Source organism: Neofelis nebulosa, chromosome 8 (assembly GCF_028018385.1).
Source record: "Neofelis nebulosa isolate mNeoNeb1 chromosome 8, mNeoNeb1.pri, whole genome shotgun sequence".
Taxonomy (NCBI): domain Eukaryota; kingdom Metazoa; phylum Chordata; class Mammalia; order Carnivora; family Felidae; genus Neofelis; species Neofelis nebulosa.
This window is the reverse complement of record NC_080789.1, coordinates 67,933,816-67,960,797: the sequence shown is the minus strand read 5'-3', so window position 1 is coordinate 67,960,797 and position 26,982 is coordinate 67,933,816. Positions and strand designations below refer to the sequence as shown.

General features: G+C 44.3%; 1 long non-coding RNA gene across 1 annotated transcript; it reads left to right on the top strand.

Moving 5' to 3' along the window:
- Positions 1-874: 874 nt before the first annotated feature.
- LOC131519709 (uncharacterized) lies at positions 875-6,333 on the top strand. Its single transcript, XR_009265747.1, has 3 exons — positions 875-1,905; positions 2,324-2,473; positions 5,316-6,333. It is a non-coding gene; the product is annotated as an uncharacterized LOC131519709 (long non-coding RNA).
- Positions 6,334-26,982: the final 20,649 nt, after the last annotated feature.

Sequence of the window (26,982 nt, the reverse complement as noted above, 5' to 3'; positions counted from 1 at the left end):
AACAGTTGACTGTTTGCCAAAGACAAATACTCCCCTTCCCCTTCCATCATGTAGAATTGTTTCCAGAAAGTGGCTATCCAGCCATGGCATTATGTGGAGGCAATGTGACTAAGCTCTGACAAATGGCCTGTGGTCACCACTTTCAAGCCTAGCCCAAAAATATCTTCCTGTGCAACACTCCAGTTTTCTCTTCCTTCCATCTGTTGACTGGATGCTGAGGACCCAGAAGAGAAACTCCAAGGCCATGGAGACTGTTGGAGCCATATGATGACTGCTTTTCAACCACTTGCATGACTCCGTAATACAAGAGGGAAATAAACACCTACCGAGCTGAGTCATGGGCTGGGGGTTGTTTGTTACAGCAGCTAGCCCATCATAACCTTCCCAGCATGCCAGTACCATAGTGCAGAGTCCTGCCATTGCCCATGTGTCTGTCTCCTTCTCTGTAGTCTGCACACTTTGTGCCACATTGCCATGTTACCAGGGTCTAGTTCAGGGTCTGGCACCTGCATGAGGTTAATACTTCTGGCAGCTATTTCACGACTCTAGAAAAAAAACAAACTGCGCCAACCCTTGGTTTTCTCCCTAACAAACTTCCCATGAATCCCTCTGCCATTTCCACTATAGAGAATTCTCATATATATGTTTTGCCTTAAGCAGTACTTGGCCCCTCCTCTCTGCTAAGACACCTCACCCATCTAGAAGACCTCTGACCTCTGGGCTTTGTTACCAAAGTGTTCAGCTCTTGCCTCTACCCAAAGAGTTCAGCGAGGAGAATTTCTTTTGAAAAAGCGATCTATGTCTGTGATTAATTCCACCCTTCTGGGGATGTTCATTTGTTTTGTTTTTGTTTTAAATAGAACTTTTTTTCCTTTTAAAAAAATGACATAAAATGTGCCTAATTTCTCTTCTCCTTTCCAATCCAAGCTGATCATTACCGCTTCTGACTTTGGTGAACTCATTCTTGTGAATCTTACATTTAATTGAGGTCCTAAAACACCACGGTGGGAGTTAATTCCATTTCTAACACAAAACATAAAATCTAAATGGATTCCAGAGTGTGAAACAGACTTTTCTGTTCCAAGCTCATGTATGGACTTACCACATCAAGTAAATCACTTACAGTAGGCGGGAGCATCATTTCAAATCATCGTTAATAACGACAAAAGGTACCATCTCGAGGCTCTATGCACCAGACACCATAGTAGACGCTTAAAATGTCATCCTTACCACAACAACAGGAAGTAAGAATTACTCCCTTTTGTAGGGTCACCATAGAATCTACTCAGGACGCTTGAGATGTTGAATGGAGACGCTATGCATAAGTGTGCCAGGACACAAAGCATAAACCAAGATTGGCCCTGGCAAAGCAGGGCATATGGCACCCTCCTCGTGTTTCAGCTAAAGAAACCCTGACCCGGAGCACCAAGTGCCTTACCAGGTCCCACAGCTTACGAGGTGACAGGACGCAAAGGCAGGTCTGTGTGACTCCAAAATCCATGCTCTTTCTAGTGTCTTTGTCTTAAGTACTGGGCACAGTGGGAGGAGGTGGGAGGGCGGAGGGTAGAAGGGGAGGGCGTGAGGGTGTGACTGATCTGGTTACATCCACCTGCTTAACCAGGTCAGCCTCACTTCCACAGGCTGCCACCGTCACTGCTTATTCTGCAACTCCCCAAACTCCAGACCACACAGAGCCCATGATGGGACATAGTCAACCTGTGCTCTCTAATGATGGACTTTTCATGTAAGCTTTCTGGGGGGAAAGAAAGAGAAAATGAGAAAAGAGCAAACTGAAAGACGCTTGGGGATAACAAGGGAATCTAAAGAGAGTCACCAGAGAAACCAGACTAATGAACGCAGGAGGCTTCCCAGAGGACCCTGGGTTTTGCTGTCCAGGAACCACAAGTAAGAAAGGGGGCAATACATACTTTTAGCAGAAAGCATGATGATTTTTCAACCTGTGAGACGATTTCATAACCCAACCAACGGTTTCAAGGAATTATTCACCACTGCATATGCAGATGAATTTACATAATAAGTCTTCTCCATAGGCAAGTATTTACCATAAGATACGAAAATACATCTGACTTCCACAGGCTATGTTGTCTGAAAGCAGTTGTTTTTTAAAGAAATGTTTGACTCATGCATTTTCGCTAACATGCCTTGATTGCATCTAAAGAAATATGAAATGAAATGACAAGTACTTCAACTGAAAAAAAAAAAAAAAAGCAAAAAAGCAGTCACTCCCAAGGGACATCTTATATGTCAGCTCAGACTATGCAGCTTGTGATTGATGTAAATGTGTTCTTCACCCCGTAAACAGATATTCACTTCACTCGACTCCATGGCCCAGCACCTCCATTCCGTGAGAGACATGATTATTTCAGCAATGAAACCTACCAAATGTTAAAAATGACTCACAAGGCAGCGAGCGGCATGGAGATTGGACTGTGAGAGCTTCGGGATGGAAAGGGTCGGTAAAGAAAACAGTAGAAAGATTGGGAGAAAGGAGAGCGGCTGCAGAAACCTGCAGGTGGAGTCCGGGTGGGCTCAGGGCTTCAGAAAAGGGACTGGGGAGGAAGTGGTTTTCTGTTTGTCTGCCGGCTGCAGGTTCTGACGGTTAGGCACCTGCTTATCTGTCCCCTTCTCCAGTAAGTCTCTGAGGTCCCTGAAAAGCCAACACTGAGAGTGGAGAGGCAGCTACACAAATACTCCCAGTTTTTAAACAAGCTCAAAACTATTTAAAACCTGATGCTTCTGTTGCCACTACTCCCTAGCTTTCATTTCTGCCTTTTCGTGTGGTTACATCTTCACGTTTTCTTCTTTTGAAAGGTATCCGAGCCTCTCTCGAAACTGCTCTGATGAGCTCTGTTTGATGCATTTCTTTTCTCCCTCTGTGCTCAGGGAGGTAGAGCACCAGGCCAGGCTGGCTCGCCATTCGCTAATTCTGTGACCCAGATTGCGTCTGTTTGGTTTAATAAACAGGCAGAGTTTTAGCCTCGGGGTGGTGATACATCTAAGGCTGCATCGAACCCCCAGTTTGTTTATGAGGGATGTTTTTGCCTGCGGTAAAATGTAGGCATCAGCTTTGGATTTCTTTGGAGTCCATTCAAGGTTCAGGAAAATTTTTTAGACTCTTCAAAAATATTCACAAAGGTGTTATCTCTGTCTCTTAACCTACTTAGGAAGAGGTGTAAGTTGCTTCCCCTTTTAAACTTGCCAATTTCTGTCCCCTTCTGATTACTAACTGGAAGGAAAAGATAGTGCCCAGCAGCACTTAGTGCAGAGAGAGCACTCAGCAAGCCTTCCTGATTTAGCCCGATAATGTTGCAGCGTATTTATGCACGTGTGGTAGTAACTAAGTATTATTTATTGAGCACTTACAACGTACCGTGCTCAGAGCTGAGCACTTCACATTCGTTAACTCATTTAAACTTCATAAGTACTATTATCGCATATGATGGATATCCAAGAACACACATCTATTAAGTAGAATGAAAACTTGCATCTGCCCTACTCCACACAGACCGGAGTTATTCTAGGAGTACATAAGACTATAGATTCTAGATCACTTTAACTATTGGAATGATGGGGTTCCAGACATGCTACCCTAAAATGTGGCACCTTGGCATATCCAACATTTTAAGCTGAAGGAGTTTGAGCAGGAAGGCCACCATGATCTTCCTTCCATCTTTCTGGAAACAGGTCATAAAACCCTCTTGTGGGAGGTGCCCTCCCCTGGAGGCAAGGAGCACCCTTATCTCTGAAGAAGGGACCTGGAGAGAAATCCTAACAAGCAAGCCTCCCTAGGTTTTCCCAGCTTCCTACACTTACCTCCTACACCTCACTCTAACATAGTCCTCCATGGCTGTTCACTCTTCATCACATCTAATGTAAAAATACTCAGATCTAGCCGATTCTTTGGGCCTTCCTCTCCTTACGAAGTCTCCCATGTCACGTGAGAGTTATCTTCAATAAATTTGTATGATTTTCCCCTTGTCAGTTCAAGTTTTGGACCCAGCCAGGGACCCTAAGAAGGCAGAGAAAAACTTCCCCCCTGCTGCAGGGATCAGCACAGCACCATATAGCAAAGCACTCTCTATCTTTCAGATGAAGAAACTGAAGCTCCAAGAGTTTAAATGACTTGCCCTAAGTAAGGGGGCCAGACATAAGGGGAGAAAAACACAGGACACCTAGTTCAATTTATTCCAGGTAATAACAAATAATGTTTTAGTATAAGTATGTCCCCAACATTATTCATTATCCGAAATTCACATTTTTTAAATATTGTTTTAATGTGTATTTATTTTTGAGAGACAGACAGAGACAGAGACAGAATGTGAGCAGGAGAAGAGCAGAGAGAGAGGGAGACACAGAATCCAAAGCAGCTCCAGGCTCTGAGCTGGCAGCAGAGCCCGACATGGGGCTCGAGCCCACAAGCCATGAGATCATGACCTGAGCCGAAGTCAGACGCTTAACTGACTGAGCCACTCAGGTGCTCCTGAAATTCACATTTAATGGAGTGTCCTGTATTTTGGGGGCAACCTTAGCCTACAGATGTGGTACTGATGTGAGGCAGTGTTGGACTGTAAGAGCCCCTAAGCCCAGGGCTCTTTCCATCACCCTGAGGAAAAGGGCCTCAAATCCTACCAGATTTGCAAATCATCCTAGAAAACTGCCTCTATCAGCTACTCAAACAGCCATGTAAACTACTGTCTGTCATGATAGCTAAACTGACCTTGTATTAGGTATGAACCTCAACCTATATACCCTGGTGTCAAAAATTATAACTTTATTTTTTATAACTCAACTTAGTTTCTATTCTATTTATTTTTTATTTTGTTTAATGTTTATTTATTTTTGGGAGAGAGAGACAGAGCGTGCGCAGGGGAGGGGCAGAGAGAGTGAGACACAGACTCTGAAGCAGGCCCCAGGCTCTGAGCCGTCAGCACAGAGCCCGACCGGGGCTCGAACCCACGAACCATGAGATCCTGACCTGAGCTGAATTCGGACGCTCAGCCGGCTAAGCCACCCAGGCGCCCCACTTGGTTTCTGTTTTAAATCCTCCTTCTCCTGGGAAAGTGGAAGCACTGCTTCTTGATGCTTTCCCTGGGGCGTGCCGCTGTGAGATAATAGAAAATAGAAAATATTGGCCTCTGCCCCTGTTCTTGGCACAGAGCTCCTAAAACCCTCGTGGATACCTGAGTGATAAAAGCACTTTTGTTCTAATCGTTGGTCTTTGACCCCAGTTCCTAACACAGATGTCCTCAATTCCATGAAATTTTCTGAGCAATATTGTCTTTTGTTCTAAACAGGTGACTTTTGGTGGACTCCCCGATGGCTCCTGGATGGGTCCAGTCCCCAGAAAGACCAAGCCATGATGAGAAGCTCGGAATTTTCAGCCCTCTCCCACCACCACCGCCCCCCCCCCCCCATTTTCCAGAAAGGGGAGAGGGCCTGGATATGCAGTTAATAATTGATCGTGCCTACGCCCCAAGGTATGGAGTTAGGAGAGCTTCTAGGTGGGTGAACACATCCACGTCACTTACTAGGAGGGTGACACAACCCAATCCACAGGAACAGAAGTTTCTGCGCTCAGGATTCTCCCAGACCTCACCCTAAGTGCCTCTTCATCTGGCTGTTCATCTGTGTGCTTTAGCACATCCATTATTATATAGTAAACAGGTAAACATAAGTAAGTGTTTTCTGGAGTGCTGTGAGCTGTTCTAGGAAACAATCAAATCCAAGGCGGAGGACATCATGGGAACCTCTGATGTGTAGCCAAGTCAGACAGAAGGTGTGGGTCACCCGGAGACCTACTACGTGCAGTGCCGTCTGAAGTAGGGGCAGTCTCAGGCAACTGAGCCCTCAGCCCGTGAGATAGGGTGCTACCTGGAGGTAGATGGTGTCGGAGAATTGCTTGGTGCAGAAACCTGGCCGCACCTGGTGTCGGAAGTACTGTGAGTGTGACAGTCGCGTGAGAGAGGAGGAGACACGCTGGAGGACAAGTGCAGGCTTCCTGCTCGGCCACAGCTCTGGAATCTCACAGTGCCAGGCTGCCGTAGGACAGGGTTTCCTCTGGTGACCGAGTTGTCCGCTCGCAACAGGGTGCTGCCTACAAGACCCTTTGAGTCCCGTGGTCCTGGTGCTGCACTGACATGGGGCGCAGGCCTTTGGGACCAACTAATTGCCTAAATGTGGAAGAGTCAGAAGTGAATTCCAGGAGAAAAAACACACATATATCCATTAGCATCTTACGATATTCTCCCGCCTTACATTACAACATAAGGTCCGAGCTATGCTTTTGCAAATAAACTATTTACACGTTATGAATTCCTCATTTGATACACTGCTGTCTACAACTCTGTCATTGAAATTAATATAATCGGCTTAACACATTGCAGCCAGACCGCTTTCCTGAAGGCGGATTCATCAGATTAGTTCAGAGCTCAGATCCCTCCAAAGGTTCCCCTTTGTCTCTGGAACGTAGTCCGGGCTCCTGGGTTTGGCACCAGAGAACGTTCACAACCTATTCCCTTCTGTTTTCATCTCTGGCTTCCACAACCTGACACGGCTGGTCACAAGCCCATCAGAGCACCACCCCCTGAAGTGTTGCCCTGCCCCCCTGCTGCCTCTCCACACCTGTCAAGCATAACTCTTGGGTTCATACCCTGAAAGGGCGGACCTACACCAGCCGACTCCATCTTGTTCTGTGTCCTCCACCTTGAGTGACTATGTCCCTGACATGCCCTCTTTCCGGGAAAATGGCAGAAACCTCAGACCACGCCTCCTCCCCTTGAGTAACCTCCCCCTCACCCGTTCAAACTTCCCAATCAAAACACACCCGGCAACCTGCCTAACAGGACTCGGACCCTTCCCCAGCCAATCGGCTGAGGCCACGACCCTTCTCCAGCCAATCGGCTGAGGCCACGACCCTTCCCCAGCCAATCGGCTGAGGCCACAGCCATTACCTCACCAACTGCCCCTAGACCCCAATAAAACCTTTGTGCTTTTGAAACTCGCTCTCTCTCCCGGGCATCTCACTGCTGCGTCGGTGCAGGTAGGGGATTGAGCTCGAGCTAGCTCGAATAAAGGCTCTTTTGCTTTTGCATTAGACTCGGCTCCCTGGTGGTCTTTGGGGATCACGAATTCTGGGCATAACAACCCCACTACCCACAATGACGCCAGCCTGTGCCGACCCATTGTGGCCCACATCAACCAGCTCTCCCTTCAGCCACCTCACTTGGTGTCCCCTTTAAAACCTCTGAGAAGGTCACCTTGGTGGAGGGGGGCCAGGGATCACATGTGTGGGCACACAGAGTTGTCAACTAACACATCCAAGTTTCCTTGCTTTGCACTGGAATTGCACCACCTCAAGATAGTAAGGTGATGTCATAAACATGAATGGCTGACCAAGTTCTGGAATCAGGAAAAAGTGAGACCATATGTTTTCACTCATATGTGGATCCTGAGAAACTTAACAGAAGACCAGGGGGGAGGGAAAGGGGTGGGGAGGAAGTTACAGAGAGGGAAGGAGGCAAACCATAAGAGACTCTTAAATACTGAGAACAAACTGAGGGTTGATGGGGGATGGGAGGGAGGGGAAAGTGGGTGATGGGCATGGAGGAGGGCACCTGTTGGGATGAGCACTGGGTGTTGTATGGAAACCAATTTGACAATAAATTGTATAAAAAATAATAAAAATTAAAAAGACTATCTTTTCTTCATTGCAAAAAACAAAAAAAGAAAAGAAAAAGAAAAAGTGAGAAAGCAAGGTTTGGTAGAAAAGGCTAGGAAAAGAAGAGATTCACTCAGATATAAGAGGCACTGGGAAGACCATCCCACCCGTCCAGCACACCCTTCATCTCACAGTTGAGGAAATACCTTCTGCCAGCCCCTGCCCCCCAGAGACAAGGTTCTTCCTGCCCCATGAAAGGCGGAAAACCCACCTGCTGAGAAGCTTATCAAAACTCATGGGCATAATTGGTGACAATCCAGAAACGTACCAAATGTGTGAATGGAGGACCCCAAAACAGACACTCTGGGAAAGGCATTGAAGAAGAGAGAGAGTCTGCCCAACTCTGGATGGAAGTTTGTCCTTCCAGGCCTTTACTCTTCAGATCTCCCAGCGGAGCACCGTTTATCAGTGACTTCCTCCACAAAGCTGTAAATGGAGGAAGTTATTTTTAGTTATTATTTAGTTAGTTTTAGTTATTTTTTAGTTTTAGTTATTATTTATTTTTTAGTTTTAGTTATTTTTAGTTATTTAGTTTTTAGTTTTAGTTATTATTTTTAGTTATTTTTAGTTTTAGTTATTATTTCCTCCCTTGGACATGTTAAGAACAAAACTGCTTTTTCTAAGCAGAGGTTTCACCTGAAACGCACCATCTTCCCAGGTGGCTGGAGAAAGACCCATCTTTGGACCAGAACCCAAAACTCAGTGGGAAGTCCTTACTGGACAGGCAACATTAGCATTTTCCCTTGGCCTTGAACTTGAAGAACTGAAAGTGGCGAGGAGGCTAGGTGCTTACATCTGGGAAAGCAGATTGTGGCATCAGAGAAGAAGGCAGGTGCCCTCTGCATGGAGGCAGTCCGGCTGCTGGGACTAGGGGACTCCAGAAGGGACAGCAGAGTGCTGCAGGCTACCCAGATGTCACGACCCCCGGACTGTGCAAGCTGAACTTTGTCTGCCTCCAATATCTGCTTCATTTGTGTTCTATGTTTGCTCTTAGAATTTGGTAAAGTCAGGGGCGCCTGGGTGGCTCAGTCGGTTAAGTGGCCGACTTCGGCTCAGGTCATGATCTCGCAGTCTGTGAGTTCAAGCCCCGCGTCGGGTTCTGTGCTGACAGCTCAGAGCCTGGAGCCTGTTTCAGATTTTGTGTCTCCCTCTCTCTGAGCCTCCCCCACTCATGCTCTGTCTCTCTCTGTCTCAAAAATAAATAAACGTTAGGGGCGCCTGGGTGGCTCAGTCGGTTGAGCGTCTGACTTCAGCTCAGGTCACGATCTCACGGACCGTGAGTTCGAGCCCCCCGTGTCGGGCTCTGGGCTGATGGCTCAGAGCCTGGAGCCTGCTTCCAGTTCTGTGTCTCCCTCTCTCTCTGCCCCTCCGCCGTTCATGCTCTGTCTCTCTCTGTCTCAAAAATAAATAAACGTTAAAAAAAAAATTTTTTTTTAATAAATAAATAAACGTTAAAAAAAAAAAAAAAAAAAAGAATTTGGTAAAGCCCTCTTGAAAATGTCAGTATGCCCGAGATCTGCTGAGGGGAACCAAAGAAAGAAGTTTCTATCTGTTTGTGGACCTGAATTTTCAAGCTTAATCGCCCAACCCTGGGAGCCAGGCCCAGGGGTGGCCGTGGCCATCCTGGACAAGTACTCCAAGGGAAAACCAAGTCACAGGCCCTTGGTCCTGCCACACACCCCCATCTGGCAGGTCCCTTCAGCCCTGGGAGGGAGACCTCCGCACACCTGGCCTACAGGAGCATCGCCCAGCCCCTAGCTCTACCCACAGGGGTTACTGAAAATAGCGACAGAGCTCAGCACTGTTAACAGCTGGCCTTCGGCAAGATTCTCAATCCAGTATGTAAATCTTTCAACACCCATTTCTTCCCCCTTACCCCTACAGATCTCTCGCTTGCTATTTATTACATGTCACTCTTTGTTGAGAGTCTATCTACTCATGCAAAAAAAAAAAAAAAAAAAAAAAAAGAGCCAGACGAGCATGAAAGGCAGAACTTCAGAGCTGTCCTTGGGACTCTGGCTTCAGAGCCTGTTGGGGACAGGGCCTGGAATTACTGGTGGACCAGGGCTTAGTTTCAAGACACCACTGGTGTCACCAGCTGAACAATAAACATCCCCGTGGCAAGAAAAGGAGAAACACTAACCCTCAGACATGCAGAGCCTGGGGGAGCCCAGACCACAGCAGGAGCCTGAGAGCCTCCTTTTCTGGAGGAGTCTTCACTACTATTCCAAAAATAGGAGCCAGAAGCCAGAGGGCTCCCTAGCGGAGTGGAGATTTAATTTAGATAGCACATGCAGAAGGAAGCATGAAATCGGAATTGACGGTAGATAAAGGGCTAGTATGTGTCTTCCTATACGTGACCCAGACTCTAAATGAGAGAAGGTGATCTCAGCCACATCAGATTTTTAAAGCCACTCACTGGCATCGCTAACCACCGTGAGCTTGCTGCTAGAGGGCTGTTGCCTCCCCTCTAAGAAGGAACAGGATTCCCGAGCTGCGGGGAAGTTAGACAAGAGGCTACTGGGGGCAAGGTGAACCCAAGTAAGGTCCTTCTGTTACCATGATGCCCGTGAGGACCATCATCACAGATGCCTCTCCTTCCAATTGGTCTGTTGATTTGGGTCAGGGGCATAATCGGCCGGATAGAGCTCCCCCTGTCTGAAACGGGTCCCACACTAGACGTCATTGAGGCAGCCTGCCCACCTCCGCCTCAGCCGACACATTTTATTACCTTCTCATTAGATTCACTCCCGGTAATAATAAAATACAACATTTGTCATCACTAAGTTGCAAACCCAATGCCGAGCACTTCAGATGAATTGCCTTCTTTAATCCTCCCATCCACTCTGTGAAGTACATGCTACTATTATCTTCTTGTTACAGATGAAGAATCTGAACTTCAGGGACTTTGGGTCATCAACCCCCTAGCTAGGATTCACACTCCCAGCTTCCTGACTCTCGAACCTAAGTTCTGACGCTCCACTGCCTCTCTAGCCTATAAAGCACAGATGCAGGAACGGTATCGATCACTGATTCACGCACAAACACTTATGGAACAACTACCACAGACTGTCCTGGGATATTCTAAATACCAAGAGTACAGGAAACAGACAAGGTCCTTGTTTTCAAGAAGTTAACATTCCAGAGGTTAGAACACAGACAAGAAACAAAGAACTTATAGACAAGATCAATCAGGCAGTGATGAATGCTAAGCTTGCAATAAAAGAAGCAAGCGGATATGCTGGTTAGAGAATGACTAGAGCAGGTGTATGGCAGGGAGGAAGAGAAAACCCGAGGCTGAATGATGAGGGAAGACCTCTCTTAGGAGGCAACCCTTGAGCTGAGGCCCGCAAGACGAGGCGGGAAGAGAGTTCCAAGCAAGGGCCTCAGGCATGTCTGAGCAACAGAAAGGGGGCTCAAGTGGCTGGAGTGAAACGAACAAGGAGATCCTACCCGATGCTGAAAGTGAGAGTTTATTGTCAGTGTAAGAAGGAGCCAACAACAACATCTCCTTGGCCACGTAGTCTACAGCACTGATGTGTTCAAGGTACATGTCACTGGAACTGAATAAAATGCTCGCTCCTTGAAGTAGTGAAAAGGGGGACGGGACCTAGCTTCCGGTTCTTAGGAAGACTTCACAACACGGTGTATCCAGAAGTGGACTGATGGCTGACATTGACCCAAGGTGCAGAGTCCTCTACCTCCCAGCCCCGCTGCATGCTGGGAGAGCCCAGCTGGTGGGGCGGGCTACACTCCCCAGAGGCACTGCAGCATCACGGCTCACTCGTGTGTATACAATACAAGAAGGGGGAGATGGGCATGCACCCTGGAGGTGTGTGTGTGCGGGCACATGTGTGTGCACGCATGTGCGTGTGGCGCCCCTACCCACAAGCTGCACAATGGCTTCTTTGTGTGGCGGCGCGGCACAATCTCCTCTAATCTCCGGACGATGAACGTGCGTAACACCCCCAGGAGGCCATTTCCCTGTGGACTACAGTCCTCGCCTCCGGGTGACAGGTCCTGAAGAGTCCTGCTTCATGCTTTCGAGGGATGAGCAAGTTCAAGGGAACTTGGCAGAGAATCACACTGGCCTTCCCAAGGACGAGGGACAACGGGTTTAAGCCCGCCTGTACCTAACACTGTTTGCCTGATTCACACGTTGCCTTCCTTCACACTGTTCTTCTCATCTGTGATATGACATCTGATGGAAAAGGTTTTCTGATTATCTCCAAGCCGCAGATTCACTGTAGGGAGCAAGCACGCGGGCCGCTTTCAAGAGTTATCTGGTACAGTTTTATTTTGCCAAGAATTTTATTGGCTTATCCAGATAATGGCTCTGTCCCTCCAACTTCTCTAGACAGGTGGCACATCAGTGAGGTCAAAGAGACAACTCCTGGACTGGAGAAACAGTGCTATCCTTCCTCAGGGTCAGCCCAAAGTGTGACTGTGAACAGAGTGACCTGTGGCTTCCCGCTCTATGTCTTGGCCATTTTTTTTCCCACCATGCTCACTGTCACCACCACCACCCACCCACCCCCACCCCCCCCCCCCCCACCCCTGTGTGACCACACGCTACCTACTATAGAAGGCAGGTGCCGAGAGGCAATCCAGCTTTGGAAACAGACCTGGTTTTGAATTCCAGTTTTGTTACTGTTAGAAGTATGACCTCAGTCGAGCTACTCAACTTCCACGTGCCCCAGTGACCCAGTCTGTAAAATTAGAACAGCGCTGAGGAACTTAAAATGCCAAAAGCACCAGAGCACCCAGCTCTGTGTATTTCTGGCATATATTTGGCATATTCTCCTTCTCGTCTTCCCTCTACAACCAAGTGCCCATTCCCTCGGTTCCCGAAGGACACTGGCTAGCACGGAAGGAAGAGGCTCGCGGTTCACTCTCAGGACGATGTTAATGTTCATAACGGTTTTCTGTATTTCTCTTCCCAGTGATATTTGCGTTCCGCCCAGCAAGACTGAATCCACAGCCAAGAGTTCCTAGTTCGGGGATTTCATGCTATGTGGTCATACCAGCAGAGGGTAAGAAAGCCTTCCCTAACTACAGTCCACCACACCCATGCCAAGCCTGTGGAAAAAGCAAGCGAGGGCGTTTGCGAATTTACCATGATCCTATCCCCACTTCCACGTGGTGCAACGACAGTTCATTCAAACAGAAGAGGCTGATTGAGGGAAAACCACAAACAACTTCGGAAGTAAAATCTTAGACAAAGCAAACGTTCATTGACTCTTGGAGACAGATCAAATATTTATTAACCCAGAAAAGAATTAAAGTCTATTCATGCAGTTCTTGGGCCAGATTCACTTTAATGCTGACTTTAGTAAGTGTTGTGAAAGTCCAGCCTGCTCTCAAACAGCTCACTGGCCCCTCTGCTTTCACATCTCCTCTCCTCTTCTGTCTGGAAAGCTCTTATCACCCCTTCTGCACCTGGCAAAATCCTATTCATCTTTGAAGGCCTAGCTCAAATGGCGTGTTCTCTGTAAAGTGTTTCAAAATCTTCATCCAACCATCCAGCAAAATTAGTCACACAATTTCTTTATCTCTTAGTGTTTTGTTCCTACCTTGAGAATAAGGTTTACCACAGTTTATTCACACATCGCATTGTAGTATTGTTAGTGCTTTCTGCTCTGTCTCCCACACCAGACTGTGAGAAATGAGAGGGTAAGAGCCCTGCTTTGTTCATGTTTGTGTTCCTGGAGCCACGTATGTGTCTGGCATATAGTGGGCCCTCGGTAAATGACAGTAGAACTGAATTCACTAATGTTGGGAAAAGTGCTGAGTCTCCTCAAGCCTCAGTTTCCAGCTTTATAAAAGATGACCAAGATATCTAGAACAAAAGGCCAGTGGTCAGATTCTATATGTCCAATATGAAAAATTATCTTATACCCAACATAGACCTCTGTACATAACTAGCTCGCTAGGAGTTGATTGAATTCATCCAATTAGTAAAAATTATTTAGATACTGTGTCTCCAGTGCATCTCAGAAAACAAGATAGGCAATAACCCTGATCTCATGGAGTTTATATCTCATAGGGAGAAGAGAACTGATGACTAGTAAACAGATATACCAGAAAACATTAGGGATAGATGTTTTGAAGGAAATTAAATAGGGCATTGATATAGAAAGTTACTTAGGTAAGAGAGGGGGTAAGGAAAGCTTCTCCCAGAAGATGATGTTTTAGACAGAATCCACATACACAAAAGAACCCTGTGAAGATCTGGGAAAAGAGCATTCTGGGCTCTGTAATAGCCCTGAGGCAAAGGCCCTGAGGCAGGTCCTAGAGAGAAGTACCGGGCAGGAAAAATGAGGTAAGTAAGATGGGATCATTTTGACTTAAAGGAGGGGTAGAAGAGATACAGATAGAGAGGTAGGCAAGGGGTAGATCATTGGGAGACTTAACAAAGTAGGATAAGGAGTTCGCATGCTATTCAAAATGCAATAAAAAAAACATTTAAAGGTACTGAATCAGGGTAGTGACATGAAGTGGTTTATATTTTTTAAAGTTTACTGTAATAATTGTAAGAGAATAGGTTGTAGGGGCAAGAATGGAAGCAGGGAAACCAGACTACTACTATCCGTAGTGGTCTAGGAAGGAGATCCTGACTTGACCTTGGCTAATGGAAGTGAACATGGAGAGAAGAGGATCTGAATATGTTTCAGAGATACAGCCAAGAGGACTTACCAATGGAAAATGAGGGAAAGTGAGGAACCAAACATGATGCAGAGATTCTGACTTAAACTTCTGGAGGAGATTAACTCTAAAAGTACAAAAAATATTTTAAAACTATTAGTAATAGGTGTACCTTTCCCTAGTTCTCCTGCTAAATACAAATAAAATCCCTAGACATTACTTGTAAATCAAATATAAGAAGATTGAAAAGTAGAATGAGACAGATCAACTAGGGACTTTGGGACCCAAAGAAAACAGTAGTGAATACCTTGAGTTTTCTTTTTGCCTCACACATCCCAAACATGTTGCTGAAAAGATCAGCAATCAAGAAACACCAACGGGCACAGATCAAAATAAGGCCCCCAAAAGTTTGCCAAGGACCAGGAAAGGAGCAGCCAAACAAAGCACCGACTTTTAGAGAACAGAGCTCTGCTCCAGACAAACACCACAGAAAAATCTGTGGCTCCACTCTCATCCATACCAGAAAAAGCCAAGTAGGGAGCCTAGGCTCACACCCTCACCAGACTCTAATGAGGAGCTCCAACACCTGAGAGGGCTAGTAGGAGAGGAGGACAAGTAGGGGGCCAGGAATTTTATCCCCACTGGCCAGTAACAAGCATGCCAACCCCTCATGGTATCAAATGGAGACCACTGGGCAACTGGACTTCAACCCCACCCAGCAATAAGGAGGTGCCCACTCCCCTTCCCAGATGGGATGGTGTCAGAGGAGGCCTAATGGAGTATCAGGACTTTGACTACCACTCAGCAACCAGGAGACTGCCCCATCACAGTGTCAGTGGAGACCACATGAGGAAATGACACTGCCATATCCACCCATCAGTATGAAGAATCCCCATCCTCATATAGAGGCTGAATGGGGAACCCAGAATTCTATTTCCACCTGATAGTAACAGGGTGGTGGTGCCCCCACCCACATCTCTGCCAGAGAAGTGTCAAATTAAATCTGTTTAAAAAAGAAGGTTTAAGTAAGATCCAGATTCTCATACATGATATGAATATGCCCAGGTTTCAATTAAAAATCACTGGTTATACAAAGAAATAGGAAGTGCGCAAACTGAAAAGGACAACAAACCTCAACAAACAATTACAAACATGCTTGAAACAAATAAAAAATGGGAAACAGAGGATGTAAAGAGCGAAGTGGAAATTTGAGAACTGAAAAATACAATGACTGGAATAAAAATCTCAGTGGATGGGCTCAACAGCAGGAGGAAACATAGGAGAGAAACAATGAACTGAAAGATAGAACATTAGAAATTACAGAATAAATGAATTAATAGATTAGAAATATTGAAAGCAGCCAGAGAATAATGACAACTTAACTATAGGAAAATTACAATGACATTGGATTTCTCATCATAAACCACAGAGACCAAAAAGAACAGGCACAGTACATTTCAGTGCTGAAAGAAGAGAACTATCAACCAAGAATCTAATAGGTTCACCAGATTCCAGTGAAGACATCTTTCAAGAATGATGTGGATATCAAAAAATTCTCACATGAAGGAAAACTAAGGTCTTATCAGGAGACCTGTCCAAAAAGATTGATTAAAGAAAATTCTCTAAACAGAAAGAAAACAATAAAAGAAGAAACCCTGGAATATTAAAAACTAAACAAATACAACAGGCTTTCCTACATTATTTTCTTACATTTTTCCTATATAACATTATTTCCTACAATAGGCTTTCTGAATTATATTTGAGGGTTGAAGCAGGAATTATAACATTGTCTGCTATGGTTCTAAATATATGTAGAAAAAATATACAAGACTGTTATGCTATAAATAGGGGAGTATGAAGAGACATAAAGAGAGGTAAGATTTCTATACTTCACTCAAATTGGTAACATGACAATACAAGTAGACTACAATAAGTTATGTGTATATATAATGCAGTACCTAAAGCAACCAATAAAATGCTTTATTAAAACATAAACTTTAAAAACGTACAGAAATAATCAAAATGGAATTTTAGAATATGTTCCAATAACACACAAGAAGGCAAGAAAAAGAGAACAGAAATGAAAAACAATAAGAATAAATGGAAAACAAAAAATAAAATGCCAAACTTATATCCTAATGTATCAATAATTACATTAAATATAAATGACCTAAACAGACAAATTTAAAGATAGGGATCAGCAGATTGGATTACAAAACATGACCTAACCAAATTCTGATCGCAAGAAACTCACTTCATAATGATATAAGAAATTTGAAAGTAAAAGGACAGAAGAAGGTATATCATGTAAACATTAATCAAAGGAAAGCAATCAAAGGAGTGCCTATATTAAGTAAAGAAGACTTCAGAACAAAGAAAACCACCAGACACAAGGAATGAGATTACTTAATGACAAAAGGATCAATCCACAAAGAAGACATAGCAATCTGAAATGTGTATGTACCAAACAGGACAGCTGCAAAGTATGTGAAGCAAGAACTAATAGAATTGAAATAAGAAATAGACAAATCCACCATTATGGTTGGAGATTTCAACATTCCTCTCTCAACAGTTGTTGAGGACTAGACAAAAAATCAGCAAGATATGGAAGAACTCAACACCGTCTACCAACAGGTTGGGAGTTTATAAAATACTCCACCCAACAACAGCAGAATCCATAGCTTTTTCAAGTGCCCACAAATCATATACTATATCCTGGGCCATAAAACAAACCTTAAGAAATTTAACATAATCGAAATTACTTCAAGGATAATAAGAGAATACTATAAACAACTCTACACATACAAATCTGACAACTGACAGGAAATGAATCAAAACACAAACCACCATTATCATTCAATATGAAATACTTTAGACTTATAGTATTAAGGAAATTTAATTTGTTATTTAAAAATCCCCCCAAAACAAATCTCCAGGCCCAGATTGTTTCACTGGAGAATCTGATCTAATGTTTGAGGAAGAATTAGCACCAATTCTACATAATCCCTTCCTAAAAATATAAGAGGAGTAAACATTTCTCTATTTGTTTTATAAAACTACTATTACCTTAGTTCCAAAACCAGACAAAGACAGTACAAAGACAGAAGCCAATAACCCTCATGAATATGAATGTAAAAAAAAAAAAAATCCTTAACACAATACTAGCAAATGGAATTCAACATGATACAAAAAGAATTCTATACCATGAATGAGCTTTATTCCAGGGATGCAAGACCAGTTCAATATTCAAAAAATAATCAATGCAATCCACTATATAAAAAGGCTAATGTAAAAAAAACTGAATGATCTTATCAATCAGTAGAGAAAAAGCATTCAAAAAAATTTAACACCGCTTGTTGATTTTTTAAAAAACTTACAGAAATACAAATAGAGGATAGAGGGGACTTTCCTCAGCTTAATAGAGTATTTACATTTAAAAAAAAAAACAACCTGCATCTAGCATTATACTTAATAATGAAAGGCTGAATGCTTCCCCTCTAAAATCAGGATCAAGGCAGAATGTTCCCTCTTACCAGTCTTATATAGCATAATGCTGGAAGATCTGGTCTGTGCAATTAGCCAGTGAAATTTTCACAAAAACTTACCCGAGATGGATCATAGACCTAAATGTACAACACAAAACTTCTAAAACTGAAATGCAAAGAGAAAAAAGAGTGAAAAAGACAAAATAGAATATTTAAGAAACATGGGACAATTACAAAAGGTGTAAAATACACTTAACAGGATTACCAGAAAGACAAGAAAGAAGCAGAAGAAATATTTGAAGCAATGGTGACTAAGAATTTCCCAAATTTAATGAAAGACACCTACCCTACCCTTTCCCTGTTTCAGAGTCTCTCAAGCATTCTGAAATGTATTCCAATTAGTTTGCTAGGGCTGCCATAACAAAGTACCACAGATAACGTGGCTCAAACAGCAGAAATTCATTTTCTCACAATTCCGGAGACTAGAGGTCCAAGGTCAAGGTGTCAGTAGGGTTGGTTTCTTCCGAAGGACTCTCTCCTTTGCTTGTAGGGAGCTGTTTCTTCCATGTGTCTCCACGTGGTTGTCCTTCTTCCCTCTGTGTGCCCTAATCTTTTCTTTATAAGGACAACAATCACACTGGATTAAAATGACCACATTTTAACTTAGTTACCTCTTTAAAGACCCTGTCTCCAAAGACAGTCACATTGGGAGGTACCGGGGGCTAGGACTTCATCATATTCAGCCACAACACCTTCCATATGCTCCTTCATGCAAATTCTTTCTCTAACACCCTCCGCCTTCATCTTTCCAAAATTCGTTGATATCTCATTTCCTAACCCCCAATTGCTTTTCTTTTTGCTGTTTATGATTTATTCATTTGTAATTATTTACTACTATTTTTGTAAGATCTGAGGAGAGAGAGGAAGAAAACTAAATGTGCTTGAGACACCATCTTTATCCAAAAGTCCCTACCTATCCGTTTAATTACCACCTCTGAAAAGTCTTGCTGATGTCAGGCCACAGCAATCTCTCCTTCCTCTTAACTCCTAATTCATTTAATACATAACTATCTTCTGTTTTATTATTATTAGCCTTGTGATTCCACATCTAAGTTTTAAGCCTCTTAGTGCAATGATAGCTTTTTATATTTCTACTCTACCTGCTGAAAATCCGGCACAGGATTAAGCATGGACTATTTGCTTGATAAAAAAACAAAACAAAACAAAACAAAACAAAACAAACAAACAAACAAAAAACCCCAAAAACCCACCACATTAATTTTATGAATTTAAAATATAATCCCAGTCCTATAACTCAGACTCAATGTTGTATTATTGTTTTAATGTAGTGAACCAATGAACACATTACACCGTGGATTTCACAATGCCCTGCCCTATTATCCATTTCAGTTCATGGGAAAAAAGGAGGTAGAAGATTTCACATCCAAGTCGCAACACAAAAAGCACACTGCCATCTCCTGGATCAAAGTTAATAATGCAGTCCTTTAAAAAATGATAATCATACAGCTCCAGCTAAGAAAAGCAGATCTACAAAAAGTAATTATACGTGCAAATGAGACTCTGCTTTCCTTCTAACAAATGTTAAGGACAATGTCATTAACATCAATATTGATCACAATAGTAATGAAAATCTTAATCCTGAATTCAGGTCATTTACAAACCAGTCAATTTGGCCTATTAACATGAGTTTCCAAGTTCATCTAAGGACCCTCATTCCCCTAGATGCTTTATTCTTTTTCTGAATCTCTACCAGGTCTGGATTCACAGTTCTCTGGCGGTTAATGATGTTGTGCGTTCAGTTAGTGACAGCTTTGTTCTGCTTTGCTCTACTGAAAGCAACGACAAAATCAAGTGTGGCGCTGCAGCCTGACTTAGAAACATTTCAGACAGCAAAGGCTAAAGTTTGACAGACTATACACTCAGTTTGAACATTCTGACTTACTCTGATGACCCAAATCAGGCTTTCTTGGGTGGAAAAGAAGATGAAAAGGATGAGTAAAAAGGGCTAAGTCAAATCCCAGGTACCCAATGTAAGACACAAGGCTAAAATAAATAAATGAATGAATTAATTAATTAATTAAAGTCAACATTTGGGGAATCACAAGCATTCTCTGCGCATTCTGTATTAACTGGACTTTGTTTTTCTCTTGGGAAGTTTTTCCTATTGCTCTGAGAAAGACAAGTTGCGTTTTGGTCAAGCAGATCTAAGGCTAAGTGCCTACCCACTCATCTTTCTGAGAAGTCCTGAAGATGGGAGTAATCCAGGGCCAGGAGCAGAGGCTACAGAATGAGAGGCCGAGCCTTCAAATGTAAAAGCTACCTTCACAAAATAACCCTCTGCACAGACTGTTAGAGGAGGGCACCTGGTTTTTGCTTTGTCTGGCTTGGGCCAGCTGGGAGAGAATTCTGGACTTGAGGCAGGGCACCATGCAAGGAAGCAGTGGACTCCAGGAACGGGGATGCCTGGTTTCAAGTTCTCTTTCTGGCCTGTAATGTTCTGATAGCATCCTCAAATGTTGGATGAAGTCTTGTTAAGCTTCGCCTTCTAGTATCCCCTGTGTTTGGGAGGCTAACAGAGAGGTCTGTGCCCACACTTTGGGTTGAGCAGGCTTTGGGAGGTGCAGAAGCCAGAAGAAGTCGTCACAGGGTGGCCATGGCCAGAAAGCCTGCATCAGCTGTCCATAGAAGCTGCTGACAAGGAGCAGTCAGGATGGATTTGTGCACGTGTAAACACTCCAGGGTGGGTGTTTCTGGGACCCGACGGAAGATGATGTCTTCCAGGGACACAAGTAGGAGGCTCAGGCTATGTCTGGGGAAAATCAAAGAAATGGATGACCCACTAGAGCTGGAGCCCTTGAAGTTCTCCTGGTGAGTTACAGAAATCTATTTGAATCTGGATTCTGCCGTGTGAGGGCTTCAGATGGCCTTGCTATTTGGTTTGCAATAGGGCTGAAGGTAGATGGGAGCCATTTACAGCATCCTACTGAAACTTCCTTCCCACCACCTTGCTCTAGTGTTTGCTGGGGTAACAATAACCAGAGTACCTAACACTGAACTGACCCAGGAGAACACTCACCCTGGAGACCCATGGATACTTACATCAAGGCTGTGAGCCTAGGACTTCAGTGTCTCCAGGCCCCACTCAGGCAAAACTTTGAGCCTGTGGGAGGTAGACAGGGTCCATTTGCCTTCCTGTTCTCCTTCTCCAGTTGCCCTAGTTAGGTCACTCCCTACACTTCTGGATTACTTGGAATCTCACCCTGGCTTTGGCCTCCCAAATCTGCCTTTGGATCCTTTTAGCATCATCCTCTCCAAGGCCTGAGGGTGGTATGGATTTTATGAGATAAAATCATCTCTGTTAATGGGCCAATTAGCTCTTTCTAATTATAATGACCGGGCCAAGGTAAAATTGTTTGTCTCCAAGAGGTCTAGAATAGGTTTTTCAGGCACTGCAGCAAGCCAGTGGGGAGATGTACTTGGCAAGGGGCCCTCTGGCACTTCTCGGTGGCCGCCTAATCCAGGCCCAGGGCTGAGGACACGATTGAGTCTATAACCGAGCAGAGTTTCTACCACTGTTAGACTCTAGAGATAATACTGCCCTGGGCCTCAAATTACAGGCTTTTAGGGCTAAAATCAGGTCAGTAGCAACTTCAGCTGGAGAAACAGCCTGGCACATCACTTTATTGCTAGGCAATAAATGGATGAGTCCTTCCCTTTGGTCCTTTTGCCATCCTAATAAGCTAATTTCTGCCCAATGAGCAGTGACCAATCACAGAGAATTCAGGGATGTTTAGCACTCACAAAAGGCTTGGTTCAAAGAGTAGAAAAGAGGATTGAACATGGCATAATCTTCAGGATATCGAACCAATGACCACAAAACTATGACAACATCTTGTTTCCCAACTTGGCTTTTTGCCATGACAAATGCACCAGTTTACCATAATCCTGGATCTGCCTTGACTTCATAGTTATCATAGTTTTTGCTCTGATGTTATGGAACATGCACATTGAAATTATCCCAGTGAGAAATACCCAAATCACCATATTTTATTACTTAAATGGACTCCGTAAAGCAAAAATCAAAACAATTTCTTGATGATGGAAAATGGGAAGCAAAGAAAGGAGAAGAGAAACAGATGGCCAGTAGCTAAAACAGACCTGAATATCATATACAGACCCTTAGCCATTTCCCACCGCACATACACACGCACACACACGCTCCTCTGTCCTCTGTCCCAAGGAAGGACAGACCATTTCTACACACTCATTTCTAACTGCATTTTGTGACCTCTTCAAAGTCCAGTCTATTTTTATTTTAGATCCCGGTCCCAGGTACTAAAGTACTGAAGGGAGGAAGAATACCCCCACGCACACCCTCCTAGTCCCTAGAAAGATCTTGTGACGCTGTAGAAAAAGGGATTCTGCTTGGCGTGGAAAGATGGAGCCTCTGATGTAGCCACAGCTGGGCACTGACTTTGATGTGGACATTTGCCCAGTGACCTCACAGCCTCCCAGTGTGAACACATCCAGGGATGTCAGATGACTTTGGCAAGACAGAGTGAATCCAATGGCTCATAACGGGGCTCAAACAAACACTAACAATACCCTTTCCTGTGTGCCAGCTCCCGAAGCCAACCACCCTGATGCCCGGCACAGAGGAGGTCTGCAGGACCTGTTAGTCAACAAGATGAACTGAAGAACTCACGCAGGACCAGACTTAACAAACTCTTGGCCACACTCTGTCCCTTCCCCATATCCTCCTCCCAGGTTTCAATACGGAACAACACCATCAAAGGTTAGTTAGACCTTCGCGTTTGCTAAAAGTGTTAGATTTCTACAGACGCTGAGGAGCCAACATCTTGCTGAGAAATTAAAATTCACTCTCATTTGGATTCCTATCAGCATGCTGTCTGTCATGCATGCGCTATTTTCTGAAGATGCAGTGGGTGGCAGTGATACCAAAGAAATGCCAGCTGCCAGCCTGTGTCTCCAGTCACCCTACTTCTGTGTTATTGGGGAGAGAGCTTGGCAGTGACTAAAGTGTGGAAGGAAGAGTATGAGTGTCTTAAGTCAGACTAACCTCTGTTCAACTCCCAGCTTCCCGGAACAACTTCTTTCTGAGCCTGTTCCTAGGACGGAGATAGTATGTGCAAAGCCCTGGGTACAGTGCCTACCGCACACACAACAGAATGCATATAAATGGCAGCTAACATTATCACTAAGCCTTTTGAATTGTTATGACCAATAAGAGAGTTCCACAGGAGAAACAAAATTCCTATTCCCTCTCTGCATTCATTTAAAATTCAAAGAACATTGGGGGAGGGGTGAAGTTCTCTGAACACAATTCTGCGAAACAGAATTAAAATAAGCCTCATTGATGATGAAAGGTCTTTAAAGTTCAGGCAAGTGCTTTGAGCCAATTAAAAGGCTATTCGCCTGGAGGCTTCATCTTATTCCATAGCGCTTAATTCATTCATTCAGTTATTCAGCAAATATTAATTTCATTTTATGTGCCAAGTAACGTGCTTTGGAAACCATCCCTTGAAAGAAATCACATTACAGGTCTATAATCCCACCGATATGCAGACTAACTCTAGTTCCCACTGAGCCACCACTCAATGGTTTGTGGTGCTACGAGTTGAGTCGTAAGATCATTACTGGATTCCATGAGTGGGGACCTAATTGAAGTTTCTAGAACCACCACAGAGTTTTGAGTTATGTCGCAATTCACACGACTTTGGGCAAGTAATTTAACCTAACAGCTGCCCTATATATCTCACTGGATAGTTTCAAGGGTCACAAAGGAGCAACTGAATGCATGCAGCACCAGAGCACGTATGATAAAAACTCTACCTTCAGGGCGCCTGGGTGGCTCAGTTAAGTGTCCGACTTCAGCTCATCATGATCTCACAGGGCATGAGTTCGAGCCCCACTATGTTGACAGCGCAGAGCCTGGAGCCGGCTTTGGATTCTGTGTCTCCCTCTCTCTGCCCCTCCCCTGCTCGCACTCTAACATACATTAAAAAAAACAAATAAATAAAATAAATAAATAACCCACTTTCTACTATGGCCCTGATTCTTTGAGACAGAGTTCCAGATGTATTCTGAATGGTACTGCAAATTCCATTCTGGTACCTGATCAATAGAATGAGTCATCTACCCTTGTGTGTTTCCACTACTCTGGCTATAGAATGGCTGCTTTTAGAATTCACCTTTTGTAAGCTCAAATTAATTTACAATCGCTTCTGCCTGGTGTTGGTGAACAGGACTCAGCGACAACTGTCTTGAGCTTTACTCACCTTTCAATCAGTGAAATCGAGTGCCTACTCTGCTCTGCTCTATGCAAGTCAGTCTCCATGCTGAGGGAGGAAGCAAGCTTGTGTGGTGAGAGACTCATTACTAAAAGAGAGGCAGACCAGGTCAGAAAAGCATTTGATAGATTTCAGTAACTTACCAGCAGCTGAGAATCTTCTATTATTGATGACATCTTTACATATTTTTCAATATTTCTTCCTGTCTCTACCCAATCTCTATTAATCTCATTTTATCCTGTTCTTCGGTCCCACATCTCCCAAAGGATGCCCTAGTTTTATGAAACTACTGTTCTGACTCTCAGCCTCAGCGTCATCTTCAATGTGTTCATTGGCTTTGGTGATTTTAAATGTCAGTCGGCAAGGCAAGCAGTAAAGTAGATTGAAACAGAACTCAGACAGGACTTCCTCATTTATGCTATTCCCTGAAGAGATGATAAACCAAAAGAAGGATCCTAATGAGGCCTAAATTTGTAGTTCCATCCGCGCGGATTGCATGACTGTCTGTTTCCTTTGATTTTTTTTTCTCTGACCCCTCCGGCTGGTATTTGAAAAGTGTGAAGTTTAAATGCTACAATGTCATCATGTAAAAATACAAGAGCCTCCAGGAGACGCAACAGAGGACAACTCTACTACTCATGGAGGGAACAGGACTGGGCTTTGCTGCCCCATTCAGAAACTGTCACAGCGGTTTCCATGCTGCCACTTTGTTGTCCATCCGTAACCCCTGGCAGCTATGGTCACCTCTCTTCTAGCGAACCAGATCCTCTATGGCCTTCCAGGCCGCTCGGACCTCCTCACTCAGCCTTCCCTGCCTATCCCCGTTATCTCCAGCTCCAGAATCACCAGTCAAGTCCCTCCACTGCTGGGTCTTTCATGACACACAGTCCTGCTTGCTTTGCCGCCATCAACACAGCACCAGTCGCTGTAAAGGCACAGTACTGATTCCATATATCGACGGTGTCCTACCTCCCACGTTGGACTGGCTGGTTGCAGTCAGAGAGATGAACAAAAACTCAGAGTATCTTCTTAGATCTGCTACCCACAGCCCCGTGTCCCGGGACAGGGAGGGCCCAGAGGCACACAGACCAAGCCCACCCCACCCCCCCCCACCCCACCACCACCCCGCACTGCTACCCGTGGTCCCCTCCAGAGTGGAAGTTCAGTGTGGCACCAGGGAAGGGCTGTGTACACACACAAGCTTTGTTTCTGCTGATGGCAGGGTGTGTGTGTATGTCTTGCCTTTCTGTTATTAGATATAGATATTCTAAGAGAAATATAGATGAACATTTATTGGATAAAATTACCCAGAGGTCTTTTTTAGTTAATTTCAAATGCCATTGTAAGCATCAGCCAATGAAGGATTATTTGCAGATACTTGAGGTGCTCCGACTTTAGGAGCAGCTGTTTTCAGAAGAGAGATGTAGAATTCGGCTCCTCATGAACAGGTTAGAATCAGCAGTGCACATGGCCTGCTATATAAAACAAATGATCCATCTCGTTAGAAAGGCTGCTCTTAGGGCTAATGTAGACGGAGGCTTTCCATCCTCACTTGAGAGGGAAATAATTGAATTTTCAAACCTATCTATAATTCAAAACAATCATGTTAAAAAGAATTGCTAATCAAGTCCTATTGTTGCCCCAAATTATTTGACAAAACATAATCAAAGTGATTTCGAAATAACCTGCACCATGTACAGCTTCACTCTTCTCCCTTTCAAGTAACTATTCTGGAAAAAAGTTGTGAATAGTGTGATTCTCCAGTGAATTAGAAATTTTGCTTTATTTTTTAATTTTCTTTTTAACATTTATTTTTGAGAGACACAGTGTGAGCAAGGGAGGGGCAGAGAGAGGGAGATACGGAATCCAAAGCAGGCTCCAGGCTCTGAGCTGTCAGCACAGAGCCCAGTGCGGGTCTCTAACTCACGAACCATGAGATCAGGACCTGAGCCGAAGTCAGATGCTTCACCAACAGCCACCCGGGTGCCCCAAAATTTTGCTTTTTTTTTTAATGTGACCTGCTTCATAACTCACTTCAGAAAAAACTGAATCTCTCACACCTTTTTCAAAAGCAGACGCTCCTGAAAGTCTACTTTCCATGCCATTTCGGATTTTTAAAAGCATGAAAACAAGATTTAACTACCTCTGTAAAAACGAGCCGTCACAAAATACCTGCCATCCACGCCACATCAAGTCGCAGCCCCAGAAGAAAGGAGACGTAGCACCGTACTGTTAACGGCCAGTTTCTTGGACTCCCTAGCTACACTGAGAGTCACCTGAGGGTAGAAGCTGTGTCTGGTTTTCCCCAGTGCTTAGTCCCCTACATTCCTGTGTCACCCTCTGTGGTCTCTATTTCTGCGAATGAAACCACCACTCTCTGGGGGGAAAACTGGGCATGGTCCTCAATGCTTCCTTCTGCTTCTCGACCTCTCACCCCAATACTCGTTCCACAACAGGATCAGAAGGCTGCACAGATAGGAAGCATTCACAGTACGTCCAGGGGTGCCATTCCCTAGGCAGTCGGTGCGAACGGGCGCTCGCTGGAGTGACGCGCTGAATGTGGAGGCCCTGGATCCAGAGCCAGGTCTCATCTATTCTACTTCCTAAATATTTCTCCATTCTTACCACTTCTCTCTCTCCTTATGGCTAGTACTCACCATAATCTCTTACCTTAATCACCCAAAAATTCTGCCAAGTTGCCCTGACTCCAGAGTTCCCATGCAACTGTGCTTCCCACAGCCGCCAAAGGAAACTTTGTAAGATACAAACCTGACGGCCACTC